Source organism: Chiloscyllium plagiosum, unplaced genomic scaffold, assembly GCF_037043375.1.
Source record: "Chiloscyllium plagiosum isolate Xiang-an unplaced genomic scaffold, Cpla_swu_hap1 HiC_scaffold_27, whole genome shotgun sequence".
Classification (NCBI taxonomy): Eukaryota; Metazoa; Chordata; class Chondrichthyes; order Orectolobiformes; family Hemiscylliidae; genus Chiloscyllium; species Chiloscyllium plagiosum.
Window position 1 is genome coordinate 59,338,000 of NW_028270165.1, and position 26,008 is coordinate 59,364,007.

At 45.8% G+C, this 26,008-nt stretch overlaps 1 pseudogene; it reads right to left on the bottom strand.

Annotated features, from left to right (window-relative positions):
- Window positions 1–26,008, bottom strand: part of LOC148144289 (uncharacterized) — a 45,706-nt pseudogene that overhangs the window by 18,153 nt on the left and 1,545 nt on the right.

Sequence of the window (26,008 nt, forward strand, 5' to 3'; positions counted from 1 at the left end):
AAATTTCAAGAACGTTGAAAGGGCAAATCAAACTGTAACCTTGAAGAGATATGCTTCCATTTCTAACCTTGGGTGATCCAAATAAGACATTGTTACTGATCACTCCATTTCAGAGTGCTGCTCTTTCATCAGCTGGTCGTGGACAGTAAGATCATGATCACAGAATTTATAGCCAAAGGAGTCCACGGTCATGGAGATGTCCTTTACTAAACAATTTTAGATTAAATCTTTCATATTTTAGAATGGGCTTCTGTTCTTTGGTATGTTAATCCCAGAACTTGTTTCAAATTACCTTCAAGAATGTCATTTAAATGCAGAGCTTTTCGAACAACAATGTCAGTCTGACTCGATATTGGGACACACAGAATTCACACCTATTGTTAGAAAAGCTCTACGTTTAAATGACATTCTGAAATGGCTGATCTTCAACATTGAGAATAGTTAAATTGATATATTCAGAAACATTGTTAAAGTCTGAAAGCATGTTCACTTTTTGAAAAGAGCTGCTGAAATCTTTCTGAAACTTGCATTGAAACATGCATAGTTAGGCCACAGCCCAAGACAGGCTGTAAAGGATGTAAATAATCCTAGTTTTGTGAAATTGATTCTGACTATGTAGAAATAGTCACAGAGTTGTAGAGCACAGAAGCAAACCCTTCAGTCCAGACAACCAAATATCCTAAATTAATCTAGTGACCCATTTGCCAGCATTTGGTGCATAGCCCTCTGATTCTTTTCTATTCATGTCTCCAACCAGATGCATTTTTTTTCTTCTTCAGCTAATTGAAGCTGGAGAAGCCTGAAATCGTTAAAGGATTTCCTGAAAAAAACTTTTATTCAAGGTTTGGCTCAATGGTGGATTTTCTAAAGCTTTGCTATTGTAGTTTTCAATTTGTCAAAACAACTTTTCAGTTGTTGTTGTCCAAGGCAGAGTAAATATTCATTTAAGATATAGTTGAGATCTCTACATTCTTTACAATGTTTTTCCATCATTACCAGTGATTGTCCATCATTTGGTACATTGAGCATCATCTTTTTGTGATTCAACAGATATGATTTGAAGTGAATTCTGCAAGATACTTTTGTATTTTATCTAACTTTGCTTTTTGTTAAAGATTTCCTTTGTGACATTTTACCTCAATGTATAATAATGAAACAGCTAATTTATTCTGAAATTATTTCAATTAGTTGGTCGATTGCCAAATAATAGCTGCATAACTGTTGTAAATATTGACACCCAGGAAAGCTATTTTGTTTAATATATTTCCTTTGTAAAGATTTTATAAAATTGTATTTTCATATGAAATAAAATTTGCAGTGTTTTATTAAATGGTTGAAAGTAACTTTGCACTTAATTGCTCCATTTGGGATTAAACAGATTATTTTTTATCAGAATCATATGCACAAATTATGGTGAGTGTATTAACAAACAAATGTTGCCATTTACCATTGAATTGCCTCAAACACAATTTGAAATTCTTGAATGAGTTGATTAAGGGGTACACTGTGAATATTTATTGCGCATTTCTGAAATTCTCTGCACTGCCATTGCATTTGGTTAAACAAGATATGTATCCTTTCTCATAACTTTGTATTTCTTTGATATTTCATTTGCTATTGCCCAAATAACTTCATCAAATGCCAAAACATTTTTTAGGCTGTGAATTTTCAGCCTGGTAATGTCATTCAGTTGTGAACAATCTGAAGATTAATTTAAATACATATAAGAATGTCAAAGAGATTGTGATAATAGAAAGTCAACATGTAGAATTGCCAATGAAATGTAAACCAAGGCTGCTCTTAATTTGGTACAGACTAAATCGCAATCAAAATTATAAGTAGAAATAACAGCATTGTGCACAAACTGTTTGTAGGGAGTTCAGAATTTTTCTGATCATTTAATTCTGACGCATGCAGTGATGGCAGCACCATGATCTATTTTAGTTGTTCATGGAATGTGAGCAACACTCGCAGAGCCAGTATTTTTCATCATCCCCTCTTGCCCTTGACTTCTAAGCACACAGATGTGAATATTGGGTGAGGACACAATGAGGTTGAGTTGCAAGGCCTATTGTGGCATAACAAATTGTACTGGCTTGCATTGTACCCTGATAAGACAGATTTTGGGAGGAGAACAAAAATTGGAATTCCTACTTAAATATTGATGCTCCCATTTATATCTCTCAAAAAGATATTGTTTGCTCCATAAATTTGTAATGGATCTTTTGTTGAATTATTTCCACATATATCTGGAATCATTTTCTTTTCAAGAATTTTGTATTAACTTTTGCCACTTACTGGTGCCATCACCCCTTCAAGATCATTCCAAATCGTAATAACTTGCTTATTTTCTTAAAAATTAAATCTTAACCCCCACCCCTTCCCCGCGCCCCAGCCCAAATCCCTTTTCTTATAAAGTGGCTGCACTATTTCGAACATGGTCATGCTTTCTAAATATTACCATGTACTTTTAATTATGAGATTTCAGTGTGTCTTTTTAAATATAAAAATGCCCCTTCAAATGTAGTTATGCCCTTTAAATGTGTTGTGTTCCTCTAAGCGCAATCTTGCCCCTCGATAATGTATACTTACCCCTTCAGATATGACTGTCTCTTAGAGGGTCATTTCTACTGATAAATAGGGCAACGTCTCTTCGAAATGTAGATTTATTTAGATATGACTGCGTCATTTTGCATATTAAGATATCCCTTTGAAATGTAATTTTGTCCATTTCAATCTATTTGCAGAAATAGCCCATTAAATGTCCATGTCCCTTTTAAAATGCAGATTTCCCGCTTCAGGGAGCAGCAGTTGTAGCGCGAGGTGGCTGTTGCTTGGTGACGGTGAGGCTCCCCGGCCCCGCCCATCTCCCTGAGCTGACGTCACGCGGGGGTGAAGGCGGTTGGGAGGAGAAGGCGCTCGAGCGGGGAAGCAGCGGGAGGGCGGCCGTTAGGAAAATGGCGCCGCGCGGCCCGGGGCAGACACCCGTCACTGGGCACCGCCGCCTTCCTGGCGCAGCTGCTGTGTCACGGCCACACCGGCCGGCTGTACAGCAGGCAGGAGCCGGTGAGCATTCTGGAGGCAGATGTTCCTCAGTCATTGAAGGGGTAGGACCTTTTGAGAATGGTTAGTGAAGTGTGTGGTGTACTGAGCCTTATTAACATGGATATAGTTTATAATTTGTCAAAGTATACATTTTATTATTTAGAATGGTAGAGATGTACAGCACGGAAACAGACCGTTCGGTCCAACCAGTCCATGCCAACCAGATATCCTAAATTAATCCAGTCCCACTTGCCAGCACTTGGCTCATGCCTCTAAGCCCTTCCCATACGTATACCCATCCAGAGACCTTTTAAGTGCTTTAATTGTAGCAGCCTCCACCACTTCCTCTGGCAGCTCATTCCATTCACGCACCACCCTCTGCATGGAAACGTTGCCCTTTAGGAAACTTTTATATCTTTCTGCTCTCACCCTGAACCTAGGCCCTCTAAGTGCAGACCTTCACCCCCTACACTAGGGAAAGGACATAAGAAAGTTGAGCAGCCAGACAAGATGCAGAAGCTACAAAATATCGAGCCAGATGGGGAAAAAAGTTGTGCTCCTACCTTTTTTTTTCCATTGGCATTTGGACACTTCAAAATCTGTCAATAATGCCAGCATCACCACTGAGCATATTGCATATGCTCCTCTGTGTCAAGAAGCATTGCGCATGTTCCTTGCTTTGGGTGTCACCCTTGTTCAGGACTGGGGATGGGTGTTGGAAGAGCTGCAGAACAAGGGTGTGCTGGGAGCAGGGTGGTGAATTGGGGATAGGTGGAGACAGGTAGAGGGTACAAACTGGTTGGTCACTGGGAGGAAGGAATCTGGTTGGGGGCAGGGAGGGGTGGGGGTGGGGAAGAGCCTGGGAAGGGATTTGAGGAGTGGGGAAGGAGGTTATTTGAAATTGGAGAACTCAGTGTTGAGTCCTCCAGGCTGTAGGCTGCCCAGGTGGAAGATGTTGTGGTGTTCCTCCAATTTGTGGTTTGGTTTGTTGTGGCAATGGAGGCAGCCTAAGATCTCGCTGGGGCCTGCTCCCGGGAATCTGTTGTGGGCGGCACGGTGGCACAGTGGTTAGCACTGCTGCCTCGCAGCGCCAGAGACCCGGGTTCAATTCCCGCCTCAGGCGACTGACTGTGTGGAGTTTGCACGTTCTCCCCGTGTCTGCGTGGGTTTCCTCCGGGTGCTCCGGTTTCCTCCCACAGTCCAAAGATGTGCAGGTCAGGTGAATTGGCCATGCTAAATTGCCCGTAGTGTTAGGTAAGGGGTAAATGTAGGGGTATGGGTGGGTTACGCTTCGGCGGGTCGGTGTGGACTTGTTGGGCCGAAGGGCCTGTTTCCACACTGTAAAGTAATCTAATCTAAAAAAAATGGTCATGTCAGAAATGGAGTGGGAATGGGAATTAAAATGGGTGGTGATTGGGAGGTCTGGTCGGCCTCTGCAGACCCAGCTGTGACGCTCGGCGAACCGTTCCCCACGTTTACCCTCTGTCTCCCGAAGACCACAATTGGCAAACACATGGCAAATACAGTACCCCAATGTGAAGTTAGAACCTTTGCTGTGTTTAAAAAAAAGCAGAAAAGAGATGCATTGTTTAATTGGTGACATATTGGGATATGGAGAAAGTGAGGACAGCAGATGGTGGAGATGAGAGTCGAAAGGTGTGGTGCTGGAAAAGCTCAGTCAACATTCGATGAGCAGGAGCGTTGAAGCTTCAGGCACGGGCCCTTCATCAGGAATGACGTGTGGATGTACAAAGGGGCCTCAGCGTCCTTCTACAACAGTCAATGCCAGTTGTCAGGTGCAGCGAGCAATGCAAGTGGTATATTAGCAAGTGGAAATGAGTTCAGAAGTGGGGATGCCTGCCTGCAGTTAGGGGATCATTGAATATATTCAAGGCTGAGTTCATCTGATTTTTGAACAACAAAGAGGACGATGTTTATGGGGAAGGTGAGAAAATGGCTATTAAGACCAGTACAGAACAGTTACAGAGTCATACCGCATAGAAACAGACCCTTCAGTCCAACTAATCTATGCTGACTATGTTCTCAAACTGAACTAGTCATACCTGCCTGTGTTTGGCCCATATCCCTCTGAACTTTTCCTATTCATGTACTTATCCAAATGTCTTTTAAATGTTGTTACTGTACTTGCATCCACACTGTGTCGGGATGTTCATTCCACATACAAACCACTCTTTAAAAAATAATGCTGCCCCTCAAGTCTTTTTAAAATTTCTCCTCTCACCTATAAAAGTTTGCTCTCTAATCTTAAAATCCCCGCCGTGGGGAATGACACCCACCATTCACCTCATCTCCCTCCCTCATGATTTTATAAATCTCTAAGGTTACCTCTCAACCTCCTGTGCTCCAGTGAGAAAAGTCCCAGCCTATCCACCTAGATGTAGGTAGATTAATATCCAGTTATGTACGGGACTTTGGTGGTAAGTGGGAATTCACTGCACTGTAGGGATGAAACCCTACCCTATCCAGACATTTCTGCTGGTGGATGAGACTAGGCCACATAATTTGGAGGACTGAATTTCGGACAGAGATGAGGAGGAACTATTTTTCATGGATAGTAGTCAATCTATGGAATTTTCTGCCTGAGGAAGCAGGAGAGACAGCCTCATTAAGTATATTGAAGACACAGTTGGTTAGGTTTTTGCATGGTAGGTTAATTAAGGATAGTTGGGATAATGCAGGGAGGAGGAGCTGAGACGATATACAGTTTTACCATTATTTTATTGAATGGTGGAGCAGGCTGGATGGACCAAATGGCCTATTCCTGCTTCTATTACTATGAAACAATAACCCTGCATTTCCCATGGCTAACCCACCTAACCTGCACATCCCTGGACATGATGAGCAATTTTGCCTGGTCAATCCAAATCAAGGCTGGTGAGCAATGTAGTGATGTGGGAAATGAACATCAGAGAATGATAGAAAGGGACAAGGAGAGTAAATATACCAGCAATCAAAACTGGATTCTGAAGATCACAAAAATGGAAACAAAAAGTGGTGTTTCTGCATGTGTGCTGCACTGTAACAAAAGTAAATGAATTGTCTGCACACATTGAAGAGAATAATTATGATCGGAGACTCCCTACAGAAACATGGCTTCAGGGTGACAAGGATTGGATCCTGAATATCGAGGGGGTAGTCAAATGGGAAGCTAGGTAAAGGTAGAGGGTTGCCACTGCTAATCAAAGCACTGACCACAGGGTAGTCTGGTGTCCGCTCTGATTTCAGGTCCTCATTTCTCTGTCCTCTGATCTCCCTGTTCCCACAGAATAAGATGTCAGTCTGTTCTCAGCTCTACTGGATTTCTGCTGAAGCTTTGACCCCCACCTTTTTTACACCTTCTGGAACAATAAAATATTCAGTCAGTCAATCAAAGCCCAATGCACAATCTCCCAGTCTCCCAACCAACCAGACACAAAAGTGTACTCATAGCGGGGAATCAAACAAGAAAAATGAAACAACATGAGAAACAAATAGGTGCTAGTGCTTAATGTCTGTTCATTAGGAAGCAAACCAGAAATAGGGCTCTCCCAGGATTCTGATTGTGCCCAACTTGAGGATGCTCTCTCCCTTACATCGAACTGTTAGTACCCAGTTATGATTTACAATATTTACACCAGAAATGAAGCATCTTATCAAATAGAGATAGACACGTACAGCACGGAAGTAGACTTTCTCTCTCTCACGCGTGCGTACACACAAGTCCATGGGGGGTAAATTTTTACTTGCAGATACATTCTATTTTGCTTAAAGATGCACAATCTGCAGACAGTCAATACATATAATATTTTGTAAATTTGACTTTGGAAACAGAACAAGGTTTGGACTCTGACCTCACACATTTAATGCTTTGTCTGAGCTGAGATGTCATCTTTGTTACAAAACCTTAAGTTATGTTGAGAAGTGCCTTACAGGAAGTTGGAGATTTACATATTAATGATGCCTGCAACCCATTTGAAAAGATGGAAGACTTAACAATCCAGGTTTATTCAATATATAATTTCAGTGGCAGGACACTGCAATGTTTTTCCATAAATTCTGTCCCTTATGATCTTATTCTCCACAACCACCTGATGAAAGAGTTTCGTGCCGAAAGCCAGTGCTTCCAAATAGCTTGGTATTATGTGATTTTTTTTTTTTTTACTCCTGTTTATTTTTTCTTACTCCGTTTTTTTTAAACCCCCACACTACCGCCTAACCGCGGTTGTGCTTTTTTTTTCCTTAGCACCCATGGTGTGTGTGTGCAGGTGTGAGACACAGTGAGAGACACAAAGTGAATGAATCTTTATTCAATTTCCACCACCAGGAAGATAGGAAAACACCCGAGTGGCCAGTGACAAGCACTGCCCTTCACATCAAAGGGCAGCGCTGTGTGATCAAAACAGTGAAGGGGAGGGTAGGGACTAAATCAAAATAGAGTTAGAGGGGGAAATAATGCGCCCACCTCTCCCTGAACAACTCCAGGGTGTTGGTGGACACCGCGTGCTCCTTTTCCAAGAACAACCGGGCTCTAACGTAACCGCGGAAGAGGGGCAGGCAGTCGGTCCTAACGACCCCCAACACGGCCCGCTGCCTGGACCTGTTGATGGCCAGTTTGGCCAGGCCCAGGAGCAGACCCACGAGGAGGTCTTCAGACCTGCCCTCCCTCCTCCGTACCGGGTGCCCGAAGATCAGGAGCGTGGGACTGAAGTGCAACCAAAAGCAGAGGAGGTTTTTAAGAAAATCAAAAAGGGAGTGCAAACGCCCACACCCAATATATTATGTGATTTTTAACTTTGTCCAGGTTAAGATGGATTGACCATACTCAAATTACCCATAGTGCCCAGGGATGTCCAGGTTATGTGCATTAGTCAGGGGTGAATGTAGAGAAATGGAGGTAGGGGGGTTACTTTCTGGAGGGTCAGGTGGACTTGTTGGGTCGAGTAACCTGCTTCCACACTGTGGGGATTCTCTGGAGAGAAGAGATTTCTGCAAACTATGCAGGGCAGCACAGGTGTCTCCATGTGAGTTTGTGCGTGAGTGTGTTTTTGCATGCGTGCTTGCTTGGTGAAGTGAGTGTTATGGAGTATCAGCCTGTGCGAGGGTGAGTATTGGGGATGTGTGCGTGTGTCAGAGAGTATGTGCATGTGTCAGAGAGTATGTGCATAAGAGAGGTGTGGATAAAAGCCAGGGGTTGCATTTTGCACATCATCGCTGATGCCACACGCTCAGTGACTTCCGCCACCCTTACTGCCATGTCTGCCACCACCTCCGCCCCCACCAGCGCCACTCACCTGCATTCTGCTGACACGCCCCCCACAGACCCCACTGTCACTATCCCCACCCCCCAGAACCCCGAGGGGAACACTACCCCTACTCATGACTCTACCCCCATTCCCCCCACCATCACACCCACTCCAGGTACTGGCTCCGACCCCACTCCCAGCTCTACACCTACACCAGCTCCCGGCTCCCAGCCCTGCCGAGTTTTCACCATCCCCCCAGACCTCCCCCTCACTGAGGACGAACGATCAGTCCTAAGCAAAGGACTCACCTTTGTCCCCCTCCGTCCACACATCAATGAATTTAATACACGCCGTGACATCGAACAATTCTTCCGTCGCCTCCGCCTCCGAGCTTACTTTCACAATCAGGACTCCCGCCCACCTTCCGAGGACCCCTTCGCCCACCTCCAACACACTACATCCACCTGGACACCCCGCGCTGGCCTATTACCTGCCCTCGACCTCTTCATTTCCAACTGCCGCCGGGACATTAACCGCCTCAACCTGTCGACCCCCCTCCCCCACTCCAACCTCTCACCCTCACAACGCGCAGCCCTCCAATCCCTCTGCTCCAATCCTGACCTCACCATCAAGCCAGCGGACAAAGGGGGCACAGTGGTAGTCTGGTGCACTGACCTCTACATCGCTGAAGCCCAACGCCAACTCGAGGACACCTGTTCCTACCGCTCCCTTGACCATGACCCCACCCCCCATCACCAAACCATCATCTCCCAGACCATACACAACCTCATCACCTCAGGAGATCTCCCACCCACAGCTTCCAACCTCATAGTCCGGGAACCCCGCATTGCCCGGTTCTACCTCCTTCCCAAGATCCACAAGCCTGACCACCCTGGCCGACCCATTGTCTCAGCATGCTCCTGCCCCACTGAACTCATCTCTACCTACCTCGACACTGTCCTATCCCCCCTAGTCCAGGAACTCCTCACATACGTTCGAGACACCACCTACGCCCTCCACCTCCTCCAAGACTTCCGTTTCCGCGGCCCCCAATGCCTCATCTTCACCATGGATATCCAATCCCTCTACACCTCCATCCGCCATGACCAGGGCCTCCAAGCCCTCCGTTTTTTCCTCTCCAGACGTTCCCAACAGTACCCCTCCACCGACACTCTCATTCGTTTGGCCGAACTGGTCCTCACCCTTAACAATTTCTCCTTTGAATCCTCCCACTTCCTCCAGACCAAAGGGGTAGCCATGGGCACACGTATGGGCCCCAGCTATGCCTGTCTCTTTGTTGGCTACGTAGAGCAGTTGATCTTCCGTAATTACACCGGCACCACTCCCCACCTCTTCCTCCGCTGCATTGATGACTGCATTGGCGCCACCTCGTGCTCCCGCGAGGAGGTTGAGCAATTCATCAACTTCACCAACACATTCCACCCTGACCTTAAATTTACCTGGACCATCTCTGACACCTCCCTCCCCTTCCTGGACCTCTCCATCTCCATCAGTGACGACCAACTTGACACTGACATTTTCTACAAACCCACCGATTCCCACAGCTACCTGGATTACACCTCTTCCCACCCTACCTCTTGCAAAAATGCCATCCCGTATTCCCAATTCCTCCGCCTCCGCCGTATCTGCTCCCAGGAGGAGCGGTTCCACCATAGAACACACCAGATGGCCTCCTTCTTTAGAGACCGCAATTTCCCTTCCCACGTGGTTAAAGATGCCCTCAAACGCATCTCATCCACATCCCGCACCTCCGCCCTCAGACCCAACCCCTCCAACCGCAACAAGGACAGAACGCCCCTGGTGCTCACCTTCCACCCTACCAATCTTCGCATAAACCAAATCATCCGCCGACATTTCCGCCACCTCCAAACAGACCCCACCACCAGGGATATATTCCCCCCCCCACCCCTCTCCGCCTTCCGCAAAGACCGTTCCCTCCGTGACTACCTGGTCAGGTCCACGCCCCCCTACGACTCACCCTCCCATCCTGGCACTTTCCCCTGCCACCGCAGGAACTGTAAAACCTGTGCCCACACCTCCTCCCTCACCTCCATCCAAGGCCCTAAAGGAGCCTTCCACATCCATCAAAGTTTTACCTGCACATCCACTAATATCATCTATTGTATCCGTTGCTCCCGATGCGGTCTCCTCTACATTGGGGAGACTGGACGCCTCCTAGCAGAGCGCTTTAGGGAACATCTCAGAGACACCCGCATCAATCAACCAAATCGCCCAATGGCTCAACATTTCAACTCCCCCTCCCACTCTGCCAAGGATATGGAGGTGCTGGGCCTCCTCCACCGCCGCTCCCTCACCACCAGACGCCTGGAGGAAGAACGCCTCATCTTCCGCCTTGGAACACTTCAACCCCAGGGCATCAATGTGGATTTCAACAGTTTCCTCATTTCCCCTTCCCCCACCTCATCCTAGTTTCTAACCTCCAGTAACTCGACCTGTCCGGACTTGTCCGACCTGCCCAGCTCCTTTTCCACCTATCCACTCCACCCTCTCTTCCCTGACCTATCACCTTCATCTCCTTCCCCACCTACCTATTATACTCTATGCTACTCTCTCCCCACCCCCATCCTCCTCTAGCTTATCTCTCCATGCTTCAGGCTCTCTGCCTTTATTCCTGATGAAGGGCTTTTGCCCGAAACGTCGATTTTGCCTGTCCTCGGATGCTGCCTGAATTGCTGTGCTCTTCCAGCACCACTAATCCAGAATTTTGCTAAAACAAGGAAGGGCAAGAGGGTCTGCAGAGGCTGACCAGATGTCCCAGTCACCACCTATTTTAATTCCTGTTCCCTCTCCCTTTCTGACATGACCAGCTTTGGCCTCCTTCATTGCCACAACAATCCAATCCACAAATTGGAGGAACAACACCTCATCTTCCACCTGGAGTTGTCTAATTTCTCCCCTCCCATCCCCAACTCCCTTCACGGCCTCTGCCCCTCCCATTCATTCTTCCCTGCCACCAACCAGATTCCTTTCTCCCATCGACCATCAGGTTGTACCCTCTGTCTTCACCAATCCCCACTTCAACACCTTGACCCCAGCACCCCTTTATCTGCATCTTGTTCTACACCCATCCCCCATCCGGAAGAAGGATTACACCTGAAACGTCGACTTCTCCACCTCCTGATGCTGCCTGGCTTGCTGTGTTCTTCCAGCCTCCTGAATGTCTATATTGTCAATCAAGACACAGACCTGGACCAACTGTTCCAGAGTCTGTTCCCTCCCTGGATTCACTCCCTTTCCATTCAGTTGCTGCAAGTCAACAATTGAACCCCAGAATGAAAAAATAAATTGAAAAAGTGGGTGAGAAAAGAGAGTATTGTACTCACAGATGTTGGACAGAGGAAGAAAGTTGCAGTCTGGGGTGAAGCTCAATCTTCATTCAGAGAGAGGAGCAGCATCTGTAATCAAATAGACAGAGTCATAGATGTACAGCATAGAAACAGACCCTTCACTCGAACCTGTCCATGCGGAGCAGATATCCTAACCCAATCTAGTCCCACTTGCCAGCACCTGACCCATATCCCTCCAAACCCTTCCTATTCATAAACCCATCCAGATGCCTTTTAAATGTTGCAATTGTACGAGTGTCCACCACTTCCTCTGGCAGCTTACTCCTTAAATGCACCACACTCTGCGTGGAAAAAATGCCCCTCAGAACTCATATCTTTCCCCTCTCACTGAAAACCTATGTCTCTAGTCCCCCCCCCCCAACCCCCCCCCCCCCCCCCCAACCCCCCCCCGCCACTGACTCCAGGGAAACAACCTTGTCTATTTATCCTCAGCCTCTGACCCTCCAGAGAAAATATCCCTGGCTTACTCAGCCTCTCCTTGTAGCTGAAACCCTCCAACTCTGGCAACAGCCTTGTAAATCTTTTCTGATCCTTTTCAAAGTTTCACAACATCTTTCCGATAGAAAGGAGACAAGAAATGGATGTAGCATTCCAAATGTGGCTTAACCAATGTCCAGCACAGCCACAACGTGACCTCCCATACTCAATGCTGTGACCAATAACGGAAAGCATACCAAACACTGCCTTCACTATTCTGTCAACCCGAGACTCCATTTTCAATGAAGTATGAACCTGCACTCCAAGGTCTCTTTATTCTGCAACACTCCCCAGTCAGTCCTGCCTGGATTGCTTGACCAAAATGTATTTCTCTAAATTAAACTCCATCTCCCATTGGCCTATCTGATCAATTCTAATTTATAGTGAACTCTTTTTCTCTCATTCTGCAGAAGATGAAAGTCTCCATTCCTTCATACCCTCCCTTGATACTGCCTGACCTGTTGGGCTTTTCCAACACCACACTTTCGACTCTGATCTTCAGCTTCTGCAGTAGTCATTTCTCCAACATTTCCAGAGTCTGCCCCCACCCCCCCCCCCCCCCGATTCACTCTCTTCCATTTCAGTTGGTGCAAGTCAACAACTGAAGCGCCGAATGAAAAATAAATGGAAAAAGAGGGTGAGAAAAGAGTGCCATACTCTCAGATGTTGGACAAAGGAAGGAAGTTAGTCTGGGGTGAAGCTCAATCTTCATTTAGAGAGAGAGGAACAGCAGCAGCTTCAGAAGGACATGGTCCACCTTCCACATTCAGACAGTAGGGGGGCTCTGATTGGCAGAAGGATAAGTTTCCTTCCAGTCCGCCAATGCTCTCCATTGGTCAATGAAGGTCGCGAGCCGTTTCCGTGGACAGCGATGAGCATGCAGTTTTTGCTGACACCGGCTAACCCGCACAGACCTTGCTGACACCGAGGAGCATGTGCAGTATGCTCTGGAGATGCTGCTGTTACTGACAGATTTTAAGTGGTCAAATGCTAATAGGGGAAAAAAAAGAGTAGAGCCACAATTTTGTTCTCCTGTAGCTTGACAGAACCGTACATGCTTGTCGCTATTTTTGCTATTTGTCTTACCGACACCACTCATGATTTTCTAAGTCTCAATAAGGTCACCCCTCAACCTCCTGCGCTCCACTGAAAAAAGTCCCAGTCTCTCCTTATAACTCAATCCCTCCAGTCCTGGCAACATCCTGGAAAATGTTTTCCAAACCCCCTCCAATAGTATTCTTCCTATTACAGAGTGACCAGAACTGTACTCAGTACTCAAAGTGGCTTCACCAACATCCTGGACATCCTCAACATGATGTCCCAACTCCCATCTTAACGGTGTGAACAATGAAGGCAATGCTGCTAAATGCCGCCTTAACCATCCTGTGTCCCAGCAATGCACCTTTCAAGAACAATGTACCTGAAAGCCACCATGTCTCTCTGTTCTACAACACGACCCAGTGCCCTACCATTACCTGTACAAGTCCTGCCCTTGCTTTAGCAAAATGCAACCCCTCGCTTTTATCCACAACTCTGTCATAAACATGCTGTCTCTCAGACACACACACATATGCACCACTCACCCCAACCAAAATACTCACCCTCTTACAGACTTCTACTCCATCACACTCACATTTTACCAAGCATGCACACACGCAAACACATACACACTCACACACAGATAATAGTCTATGGGGTGAATTTGCATTTGCAGATACTTTCAATTTTTCTCAAAAAGTGCAGAATCTGCAGGCAGTTAATCCATGTAATATTTTATAAATTCCTACTTTGGAAATAGAACCAGTCTGATTCAAGCAAGAATGGGATACAGACAGACTTGAACCTCACACCTTTCATGCATTTTCTGAGCTGAGATGTCACCTATTTTTATAAAACCTTTATAAAACATTTGAGAATGGGTACTTAAAAGTCGTTCTGGGGTTTACATATGAATGAACTGAAACCTGCAACCCATTCTAAAAGATGAAAGACTTACTATCATTCTAGGTTTGTTCAGTATATCCCATCAGTTGCATGACACTGTGATCTTTTACTATAAATTGTGTCTTATGATCCTGCTCTACAGCTACCCGATGAAGGAGCATCGCTCTGAAAGCTCGTGCTTCCAAATAAACCTAGTGGACTATAACTGGTATTGTGTTTTTAACTTTGTTTACCCCAGTCTAACACTGGCTCCTCCACATCATTTCTAGTGGAGACAGCCCATACCTCCCGGTGCTGTCTGTAAACATTACGATGCTGATGAAATGATGCAGTAACCGCACTCCTGAAAAATTTACAATTTCAAATGATATTAGCTAGTCATTCATTGCTCCATCTGATACATGACATTGGAAACTTAGTGCAGGAGGCTGAAAGAAATGAGCAGCTTTAACACAAAAACCTCTTGGAGTTCAAAGCTTTCAACTGTACCATTCAAAATCAGAGACAATTACACAGAGTGGTGAACTTAGCCCAGACAATCACAAAGGTCAACCTCCCATCTATATAATCCATCTATCAGGCCCAATGTCAAGGAAAGGCTGCCAGCATTCTCAAAGACCCATCACAGCCGGGCAATGTTTTTCTACAACCTCTACCATCGGGATTGATAGTACAGAAACCTGAACCAGCCGGTTTTGAAACAGTTCCTACCACACTGTCGTTAGAATACCGAATGGACTCTCAAACTCTTAACATTCACCTGGACCTGTGTTTTTGTTTTTGCAGCTGTTTATTTATTATTTACACATCTTTGCTACTTAACTCTGTGATCTGCCTGGAATGCTCACAAGACAAAGCTTTTCACTGTATCGCGGCACACGTGACAATAAATCAATTCAGCGGGTCCACACTGGGGAGAGGCCCTTCTCCTGCCTCCAGTGCGGAAAGTGCTTTACCCAGCCCTCCAACCTGCTGACCCACCAGCGGATCCACACCTCCGAGAGACCGTTCTCCTGCCCCGAGTGCGGGAAGGGTTTTGCTGTTTCCTCTAACCTCGTGGCCCACTGGCGGGTCCACACAGGGGAGAGGCCATTCAGTTGTCCCGAGTGCGGGAAGGCCTTCAGCAATTCCTCTGCCCTGCTTAGGCACCAGCGCATCCACACCGGAGAGAAGCCATTCTCCTGCCCCGAATGCGGGAAGGGCTTTACCCGCTCCTCCACACTGCTGACCCACCAGCGGGTCCACACGGGGGAGAGGCCATTCAGCTGTCCCGGGTGCAGGAAGGTCTTCAGTGATTCCTCTGCCCTGCTGAAGCACCAGTGAGTCCACACCGGGGAGAGGCCCTTCAGCTGCCCTGAGTGCGGGAAGAGGTTTACATTTTCCCGCAACTTGCGGAAGCACCAGCGCTCACAACAATCAGATTCCAACGCTGACATTGCCATGAGTCCCCCCCAGGACTGATTCTCCTGACAGTGGGTGCAGTGGGAGAGTTGTATTTGTTTTGAACTGTATTTGTTTTCCATTGGACTGCAACCCCACGGTGGCACAGTGGTTAGCACTGCTGCATCACAGCGCCAGAGATCCGGGTTCAATTCCCGCCTCAGGCAACTGACTGTGTGGAGTTTGCACGTTCTTCCCGTGTCTGCATGGGTTTCCTCCGGGTGCTCCAGTTTCCTCCCACAGTCCAAAGATGTGCAGGTCAGGTGAATTGGCCATACTAAATTGCCCGTAGTGTTAGGTAAGTGGTAAATGTAGGGGTATGGGTGGGTTGCGCTTCGGCGGGGCGGTGTGGACTTGTTGGGCCGAAGGGCCTGTTTCCACACTGTAAGTAATCTAATCTAATCTAATATGAGTTTCCTGATTGGGGCTGTTCACTTGCTCCTGTTACCATTTCAGGTTGCTAACTTTTCGTTAGCATCCTGCACATGTTGGGATTTTTTCTCCTTTCTCGTATCTACTTGAGTGACTCAGTGACAAATCTCGTTTATGAATTGTTCCTATGAAATCTCATGAGAGGGTTTATGATATTCACAGTGTGTCCAAGTGACGAAAAACAAACTGTTCATCTTAAATATTTGATTTTAAACAATGGAAATAAAATTAATGTTTGGAAAACACAACTTGCTGTGCAGTAAGATAATCAGAAATAGGAATGGGGGTAAGTAATTGACCGTTGAGATACTCTGTCTTTCATTTCTCTAAATTCTCTTTCCTGCACTTGTATTTTCATGACTTCATCTGCTGAAGTGACTACACTCCAAAAGCTTGTGATTTCAACGTAAGAACTAGGAGCAAGAGTCGGCCTTCCGGCCCTTTGAGTCTGCTGCACCACTCAATAAGATCATGACTAATCTTTTCGTGGACTATGCTGCACTTACCTGCGTTTTCACCATATCCTTAATTCTTTTATTTTTCAAAAACGTATCTACTGATTCTAGTGATTGCTGAAGTAATGTCAAATACTTCCCTGGGCAAGGAATTCCATAGATTAACAACCCTCTGGGAGAAGAAGTTTCTTCTCAGTTCAGTTTTAAACCTGCTTCCTCTAATCTTGAGGCCATGCGCTTTTATCCTAGTCTCACCTACCAATGCAACATCCTACTTTTATTTCTTTCATAATTTAATATATTTCTGTAAGATCCCCTCCAAACAAACCTGCTGGACTATAACCTGGTGTCATGTGACTTATGACTAAAAAATTTGTTATTACGCATCCTCATAGCTGTGGGATTTCAGGGCTCGAAGGTAGGGACACTACCACTGCGCCATAAAAAAACCTCTGCAGCAAATAGGTCCTCTTCTACTGAATGAATGGGGTGATGTTTCTTCCCAACATGGGATACAAATATTATACCCTCAGAGCCCATTACATTAAATTGAGCCCTCTTCGATTGAATGAATGGATGCGGAGATGCCAGAGTTGAATTGGTTGATAACGTTAAAAATCACATCTTCCCCCTGAATATGTGACACTACCGCAATAGCCCCAGAGCCCGTTGCAGCCCGTTGGGTCATCTGCTGTTGAATGAATGAACAGGAATGAAAAGGGCGGATACACTGACGTGATTGTGAAATTCCCAACCAATCCCAAAGCTTGTGGTCGGTACCGACTAATCGGAGAGAGAGATTACAGAAGGTTGGACCAACACGACACGGAATGCCAGCTGCCATTGGTCAGGTGGAGTAAGGTGCGCTCTGATTGGAGGGGACGCGGATGACGCGCGTCACTGAAGGAGGAGACGGAAAGAAGAAGAAAAACAAAGATGGCGGCGCGAGGCGGCGGTTTTCTCATCGACTCAGCGGGCGGTTTCTGACGGAGGGAGGGGGGCAGACAGGCATCGTTTACCTCAGAAAATACCTTTAAAATACATTTCAAATTAAAGTCGGACCTTTTCAAACAAAATTTGTGAAGAAAAGGAGACAGTCCCCGGTGGGGTTTATTGTTTATTTGTGTATCATTCCCGGGGCCTGGGAAGGGGGAGGTGTCGGTTTCCGGGTGAACGAGAAAACAAATTAAAAATGTCGGCGGTGGAGGAGAGAGAGCCGGCGCTCGCGGCTTCTTCGGTGGCGGCCGGAGCCCAGGAGCTCAACAACCCCCCGGAGCTGGAGGAAGGTCCGAGCTCCAAGAAGCGGGGAGTCCGGCTGGAGGCTGGATTTGCTCAAGGCTTGTATCTATTAACTTATTTAAATTGTACCTACTGTCTGGGGCTATGGTTTACATTAAAACCGGAGGGTCATGTCAGAGTGTTTTTTTTTTATTGAGCAGTTGTAGTTGGTAAAATACACTCCCTGGAGGAGCACCTTCTATGATGCTGCATTTCTTGCCTTCTGCCCTTCCACCATTTGTTATCTCCCATTTGATTTTACATTTTATTTGGTCAAATTTAATTTCATATTAATGAGACTTGGTATTCACTGTGTGTTATTAATTTGTTTGTTGGATTATTGTAAGAAAAAATTAATGGTGTCATGTCATTTCTGATGTCAGAGTTTGACATTGAATGTGCAGATGTGAATATCAGTAAGTTGTGAAAATAAATCAAGAACTTGTGGTTCTGACAAAAAAAGCAGTTCACTGCTATTCATGGCGTTGTCTCATTTGAGTCTGACCAACAAACCATTTCATGTAGTCACCCAATTTAATTAAAATTTTCTTTGACTTAATTGAAGAAAATAACCCTGGCAGGCTAACATTTGTACAATTTGTTTATAAGGTTTATTTATACGTCCCTTGCTCTCGATGTGGTCTCTGCCATATTGGGAGACTTGACACCAACTTGCAGAACATTTCAGGGAACAGCTCTGGGACACCTAAACTAAACGACCCCACAGCCTTGTGGCTGAACGCTTTAACTTCCCCTCCCAATCTGTCAAGGACACGCAAGTACTCTGCTGCCTCCCCCTCCAAGCTCTAGCTACCTGACACTTGTAGGAAGAACACCTCGTCTTCTGCCTTGAGACCCACTAACTACATGGGATCAATGTAAATTTCACCAGTTTCTTTATTCACCCCCCCCATACCACACACCTTGTTCCAGATCCAGAGTTGAAAAATGTGGCGCTGGAAAAATGCCTAGAGGCCATGCCTCTAGGAATTCCCTGGCTGTTCTCTGGCATGGCACTCATCCACAGATTCTATCAACAAACACATTGACCTGGACCCAATATGCCGGCCACTGCAGCAGACAGTTGGAACTGACAACCAGAAGTGGCAGAGACAAACCACTATAAATGCTGGAAGAAACATCACAGAAGCGCTTCACAAGAGGATCCCCAGCACTGAGGATGTCACCTAGACAGGGAATGAAACGTCTGCAACAAAAATTCCCAGCTTGGCGAACAGAACCACAACAACGAGCACTCGAGCTACAAATCTTCTCTCAAACTTTGAATTGAGCATTGAAGTTGGGACATCCTGTTGCAACTGTCACACATGCCACACAACACAAGGCGTGGTCCTTCTCTGACTTACCATCCCTTTGAATATCAGGGGGAAGACACCCCTTCAATTGTAACATTCAGGAAAGATGCCTTATTTCAACAAAAATGTGCTGTGCTCACAGATGTTTGGACAGAGAAAGAGAGTTGCAGTCTGGGGTGAAGCTCAATCTTCATTCAGAGAAAGAGAGGAGCAGCAGTAGCTTCAGAAGCTCATGGTCCAACTTGCGCATTCAGACAATAGGGGGGCTCTTCTGGGAATGAAGCAATGTCTCCCCCTTTCCATTCCTTATCCTGGGAGGGAAAGAGAAGGGGGAAAGCACTGTTCACTTGCAGCAACGGGAGGCAGAGAGTATGAATCCAAGCAGGGATCAGACTCTGCAAAAGTCAGTTTCAGTCGGCTTCTTCTGGAATATCGTGTGCAATTCTGGTCTCCCTCCTATAGGCAGGATGTTGTGAAACTTGAAAGGATTCAGGGAAGAGTCACAAGGCTGTTGCCAGGGTCGGAGGGTTTGAACCACAAGGAGAGGCTGAATAGGCTGGGGCTGTTTTCCCTAGAGCATCACAGGCTGAGTGTGTGTTTTTGAAAGAGGCTTATGAAAACTTGAGTTTGGATGGGGTGAATAGACAAGGTCTTTTCCCTGGGATAGGGGGAGTGCAGAACTGGAGGGCATAGGTTTAGGGCGAGAGGGGAAAAATAGAAAGGACCTTGCAGTCAACTTTCTTTGCAGAGGTTGATGCGTGTATGGAATGAGGTGCCAGAGGAAGTGGTGGAGGCATCTGGATGGATATATGAAAAGATAGGGTTTAGATGGATATGGACCAAGTGATGGCAAATGGAACTAGACTAATTTTGGATATCCGGTCGGCATGGACAAGTTAGATTGAAGGATCTGTTTCTGTGCTTTATGTCTCTGACTGTATGACTGGTGAAAAGCGTTGGCATTCGTCGAAACATTTATGCAACAGAAAATTATAAGAGGGTAAAGATAAGCATCACGTCATTGATCCATGAATCATGGTGTAGTATGGCTGTATTTCCAGTAATAGTCAGTATGGCATGGAAGGAGTCCAAAACGACGGCTTCTTTTACAGAAACTCACACGGAAATCCGAGTCTTCTGGGAATCTAAGACAACCGTGCGTTAATATAAGATAGATAAGTCTGGGGTATATGGTACATATTTGATGGAATGTTTATGGCTCTAAAAGCCTGATTTGCAGTGTTTCTGGGCTCATAATATTGCACTGCAGCATATTGTATATCTTCAGTAAGAACGTCAATACCGCATGATAGATGTCCATTCAGCAACTTGAGTGCACTCTTCATGGAGTATGCAATCCACCACATTACCCTGCTGTATACATTTACATATAGATCAACATAAAGATCTTGAGTATTAAGAGAGGAAAGAATGTTCCACAGAAACTAGAATTGTGTGTTTTGATTTTCTATTATGGACTGACAGCGTTGACCTTTGCAATCTCTTTCCACAGGAATATTACAAGAGAAGAATGTGGACGCAGAAATCTCAGACCAAACATCACATCGAAGTCTGACAGTCGCTTGATTCACCAGGACTTGGATATTGATGGCCTTGAAAACAAAGGGGAGAAGGTCTGTCTCCTTAGTTAGGTTTTAAAGTTCAGTGTGACTGGAAAGTCAGAGTCTGACATACCCACACACGAGAGTAGTGACTGGAACATGCTTTACAGACTGAATGAGAGTCCTCCAATTATCAGAGGATTCATCAGTAATACCACACCTATGCTGTAAGTGTGAGCGAGTTTCATCTGATTGTTGAACCTGGAGAAATACGAGGACACCTGCACCATGGAGAAATCATGAAAATGCAGGGAGTGTAGGAACGGTTTCCTTTCCCCACCTGCCCGATATTCATCAGCATTTATACACAGGGCAGCGGCCATTCACCTGCATTCAGCACAGGAAAGGCTTCATTCAGTCGCATCACCTCCTGGTCCACATTGGGGAGAAACTGCTCATCTGCCCTGTGTGCTGAAGCAGATGAAGGACATTTTTTTTTAATCCTGGATGGAGCATACTGCAGGTATACCTGAAATAGATACAAATGTCTCTGTCCCATTGAGTCTCCAGCACAGGGCCAGGCTGGGCTGCTCAATTGGTGTCTCAGTGTTTATTCTCCATCTGAGCCTCCATCCACCCCTCATTCCCCCTCCATCAATATAAAGGTATCCCCCACATTTCGAAAGTTCACTTTACACTACTTCACTTTTACAAAAGACCTACATTAATACCTGTTCTCACAAACCGAAAGAAATCCAAAGAGGATTGTCGCTTTTACAAAGAAAGGCATAATATAAATTAATTCATGGTAATTGCTTCTTCGCTTTAGGCCATTTCAGCTTATGAAAGGAACACTCTACTTTCAAATAGTGGGGGAAAGCTGTATCAATACAATACAGCACAGTCACAGGACCTTCTCACTTGGTTTCGGCACACACACCCCCTCAAGCCTGTGCTAATTCTTAATCCTTACTTAGACGTGCAATTTATTGTCCATGTTTGGTTTCTGTTCCTCTGTTCACCTCCCCTTCATGCGTCTATCAAGATACATCTTAAACATTGTTAAGGTGCCTGCTTCCACTACCTCCACTGGCAGTGCGTTCCAGAAACCCACCACCCCTCTGAATAAATTCCCCACCCTCACCACTTGTCCCCCAAACAGTCCCCCTCTCACCTTGAACCTGTGCCCTCTTAGTTGACCTTTCCACTTTGGAGGGAAAAAACGCCTCTGACTATCATAGGATCCCTCCAGCGTGGAAACAGACCATTCAACCCAACAAGTCAATACCGGCCCTCTAAAGATTAACACAGAGACCCGTTCCCTTACCTCTGTGATCTACATTTACTCTTGACTACTGCACCGAACTTACACATCCCTGAACATTGGGGTAATTTACATACAGACAATCCAACTTAACCTGCCTCTCCTTGGACACTATGGGTAATTTAGCTTCAGTAATCCACCCTAACCTATACAAGTTTGGATTGTAGGAGGAAGCCGGAGCACCTGGAGGAAACCCACACAGATATGGGAGGTGGAGTGCAGGGACAATGTGCCAACTCCACACAGATAGTTGCCTGAGACTAAAATCGAACGCAGGTCCCTGGCACTGTGAGGCGTCAGTGCGAACCACTGAGCTACCCTGCCACCCCTGTCCAGCCAATCTGTGTATTTCAGCATTTTGTCGAGGTCTCCTCTCAGCCTGTTTTTCCAAAGAAAACAATCTAGGTTTATGCCTCCTCTGCTCATAACGAGAGCCCTCCAGACTAGGCAATGTCCTGGTGAACCTTGTCTGTACCCTCTGCCAGAGCACCCACATCCTTCCAGTAGCACCGTGATCAGAACTACACACTATATTCTGAATGTGGCCATAATAAACAGCTGTAACGTAACTCTTACACTCAAGGAAGTGTGCTGTGTGCTTTTTTGACCACCGTGCCCACCTGCATTACCACTTCCATGGATCTATATGCCCAGATCTCTCTGTATGCCAGTGCTCCTCTGTGTTCTGCCATTTATCATACAATTCTTATATTTCCTTCATCTCTATCGAGCTTCACCTTAACTGTCTTTCTCTCTTTATCTCGTTTACCCCCCTTCTCATCCCTCCACACATCAGCATATCATAAGACCATAGCAGCAGAAATTAGGCCATTCAGCCCATTGAGTCTGCTTCGCCATTCAATTATGGCTGATAAGTTTCTCAACCCCATTCTCTCCCTTAACCCTTGATCCCCTTGATTCTCACGAACCTATCTATCTCCGTCTTAAATATATTCAGTAACCTGGCCTCCACAGCCTTGTGGCGGCGAATTCCATAGATTCACCTCACTCTGGCTGAAGGAGCCTCTCTTCCCTCTGTTCTAAAGGGTCTTCCCTTGACGCGAAGGCTGAGCCCTCAGGTTCTAGTCTCACCTACCAATGGAAACACCTTCCCAACATCCACACCATTCATTATTTTGTAGGTTTCAATTAGATCCCCTCTCATCCTTCTGAACTCCATGAAGTATAAACCTAGAGTCCTCTAACGTTCTTCATATGTTAAATTTTTCCTTCCTGGACCATTCTTGAGAACCTCCTCTGAACATGTTCTAGGGCCAGTACATCCTTCCTGAGATATGGGGCCCAAATCTACATACAGTACTCTAATTGTGGGCTGACCGGAGCCTTACAGAGCCTCAGAAGTACATCCCTACATTTATATTCAAGTCTGACCAAAATAAATGCCATCATTGCATTTGCCTCCCCAACTACTGACTCAACCTGTCAGTTTACCTTGAGAGAATCCTGGAGTAGAACTCCATAGTCCCTTTGCACATCAGATTTCTGAATTTTCTCCCCATAATCCTTCTGTTCCAGAGTAGCAGCAGAGATTTCCAGACACCTCGATTGTTTTCAGGGATACCAAGGGATCTTGGGAATTGCCAGTATCTCAGGAGGAGGCAGAGGGGAATGTGGTGTGGTCCTGTAAACTGCAGAACTTACCAACTCCCTGAATCAGCAGGAACTCTTTCTGGACCAAGAAACAAAAGGGCCACTGAGAAACTGCTACATCAGAAGGCAGAAATTAGGCCATTCAGCCCATTGAATGGTGGAGCAGACTCAATCATTCTTAAATTTCAAGGGTTACAGGGAGAATTGGGTTGAGAAACGTATCAGCCACGATTGAATAGTGGAGCAGACTCAATAGGCTGAATGGCCTAATTTCTGGTAGTTAACCATCCCTGGGAAGAAGGACGCAAAACAACAAGATGTTTCCTGGGACAGATGAGCGAAGTGTTTAATAAGCTCATGATAAAAGGACAATTAAGTTTGTCTGTGGAAGGAAGGCCCTGACGTAAAGGGGTTTTTTGCAGGAAAGGCTGTATCAAACAAACCACAAAACCTCGAGGATAAGAAGGTAAGCTACAGACCGGAGATCTCCAGAAGTGTGGGGAGGTGGTGTTAGAATCTAAAGAAACATCACATCACAGATTTCAAAGCGAGGAATCTCCACCAGAATTCAACCTCAGAATGATGTAGCAGCAGTACTTGGAAGAAGAATGTTGCACTGAATCCCTGGACACTTCCAGAGACAGATACTGTTGGGGGAAACTCAGTTAAATTCTGCCATCAATTGGGTGATAGCCAAGTTGTGAGTGAGGTTGAACTTGGTTACATAGAAGAATACAGCGCAGTACAGGCCCTTTGGCCCTCGATGTTGTGCCGATCCAAGCCCACCTAACCTACACTCGCCCATTATCCTCCATATGCCTATCCAATGCCCGCTTAAATGCCCACAAAGAGGGAGCGTCCACCACTGCTACTGGCAGGGCATTCCATGAACTCACTACTCGCTGAGTAAAGAATCTACCCCTAACATCTGTCCTACACCGACCACCCCTTAATTTAAAGCTATGCCCCCTTGTAATAGCTGACTCCATACGTGGAAAAAGGTTCTCATGGTCAACCCTATCTAAACCTCTAATCATCTTGTACACCTCTATCAAGTCACCCCTAAACCTTCTTTTCTCCAATGAAAACTTGAGGAGTTTTATTTTTGGTTGCTCCATACAATAAAGTGTTAATCATTGTTTCAGCAGTTAATTGTGTGCAGTTTCTGAGTTAAGAGCCAAATTAAGACGATTCACCCACAACCACAGTGAGAGGCTGGGATTCATGTTGACTCCATTGCATTCAGCAGTACATTACGTCAATACTTTTATAAAGCAAAGGCTGACAGCCACACCTATCTCAAACAGAAAGACCCAGAGGAGCGTGTCGCCCGATAATCTGTAAAATTAGCATGAAAAGTGGTGTAACCTGCTCTAGTGATAAGAATAAATCCCCAACACTTTAAAATCAACAATCAGCAATTTATTTATCCAACTCTCACAGTGAACAAATGAACAAAAGTATTAACATACTGGATACAGGCCAGGAGCAGATGGGTGGCACTAGTTTAGTTGGGGATCATGGACTGGTTGGTCTGAAGGGTCTGTTTCCAGGCTGCATGACTCCATAGCACGGAATGAATGAGGATCCATCCCAAAGATGATAAAGGTTTCAAGCACCACCTTAGGCAAATGTGTGCACACCCCTCCAGATAACTGAGGGCAGTGGGACACTGTGAGGGTCAGTAGATCAGTCAGCCAGCCAGTTCTCTCCAGGAGACTTGTCTCTCAAGAAAGGAAGTGGTTTCCTGCCCCATCAGCCAGATTATCCAGTTTGGATTAGGTCCTATATTTCCAACAAAATAGGTTGACAGGGCAGTGTCTATAACAAATATGTTATTCAACTTGGAAGCGTGCTGAAGACATATACAAGGATGTTACCAGGATTCAAGGGTCTGTGTAAAAGGGAGAGGTTGGACAAGCTAAGATATTTTTATTTAGAGCATTAAGAGTCTGAGAGAGGCCCTTCGAGAAGTGAAGAGATCGTGAGAGGGTGAATGCACTCAGACTTTTACCCCGGGGTTGGGGAAGTGAGGGCTAGAGGGCATCAGTTTAAGGTTAGAGGAAAAAGAATTAAAGGGAATGTGAGGGGCAACGTTTCTTTTCACGCAGACGGTGGTACACATATAGAATGAGATGCCAGCGGAAGTGGTTGAGGTGGGTACATTAACAACATTTAAAAGGCATTGGGGCAAATACGTGGATAGGAAAGATATGGAAGGAAATGGGCCAAGTGCAGGGAAATGGGCTTAGTGTTGATGGACAGTTTGGTCGGTGTGGACCATGTTGGGCCGAAGGGCCTGTCTCCTGCTGTAGGACTCTATGATTTGCATCTCTTTGTTGGTCAGACAGTTTTGAGTTTCCAAATGGAACATCTCACAATCAGGCCGAATAAAATCCAATCTCATTCGTCAACTCTGATGCGGAGGTGCTGGTGTTGAATTGGGGTGGACAAGGTCAGAAGTCACACGGCACCAGATGAAGTGATGAAGG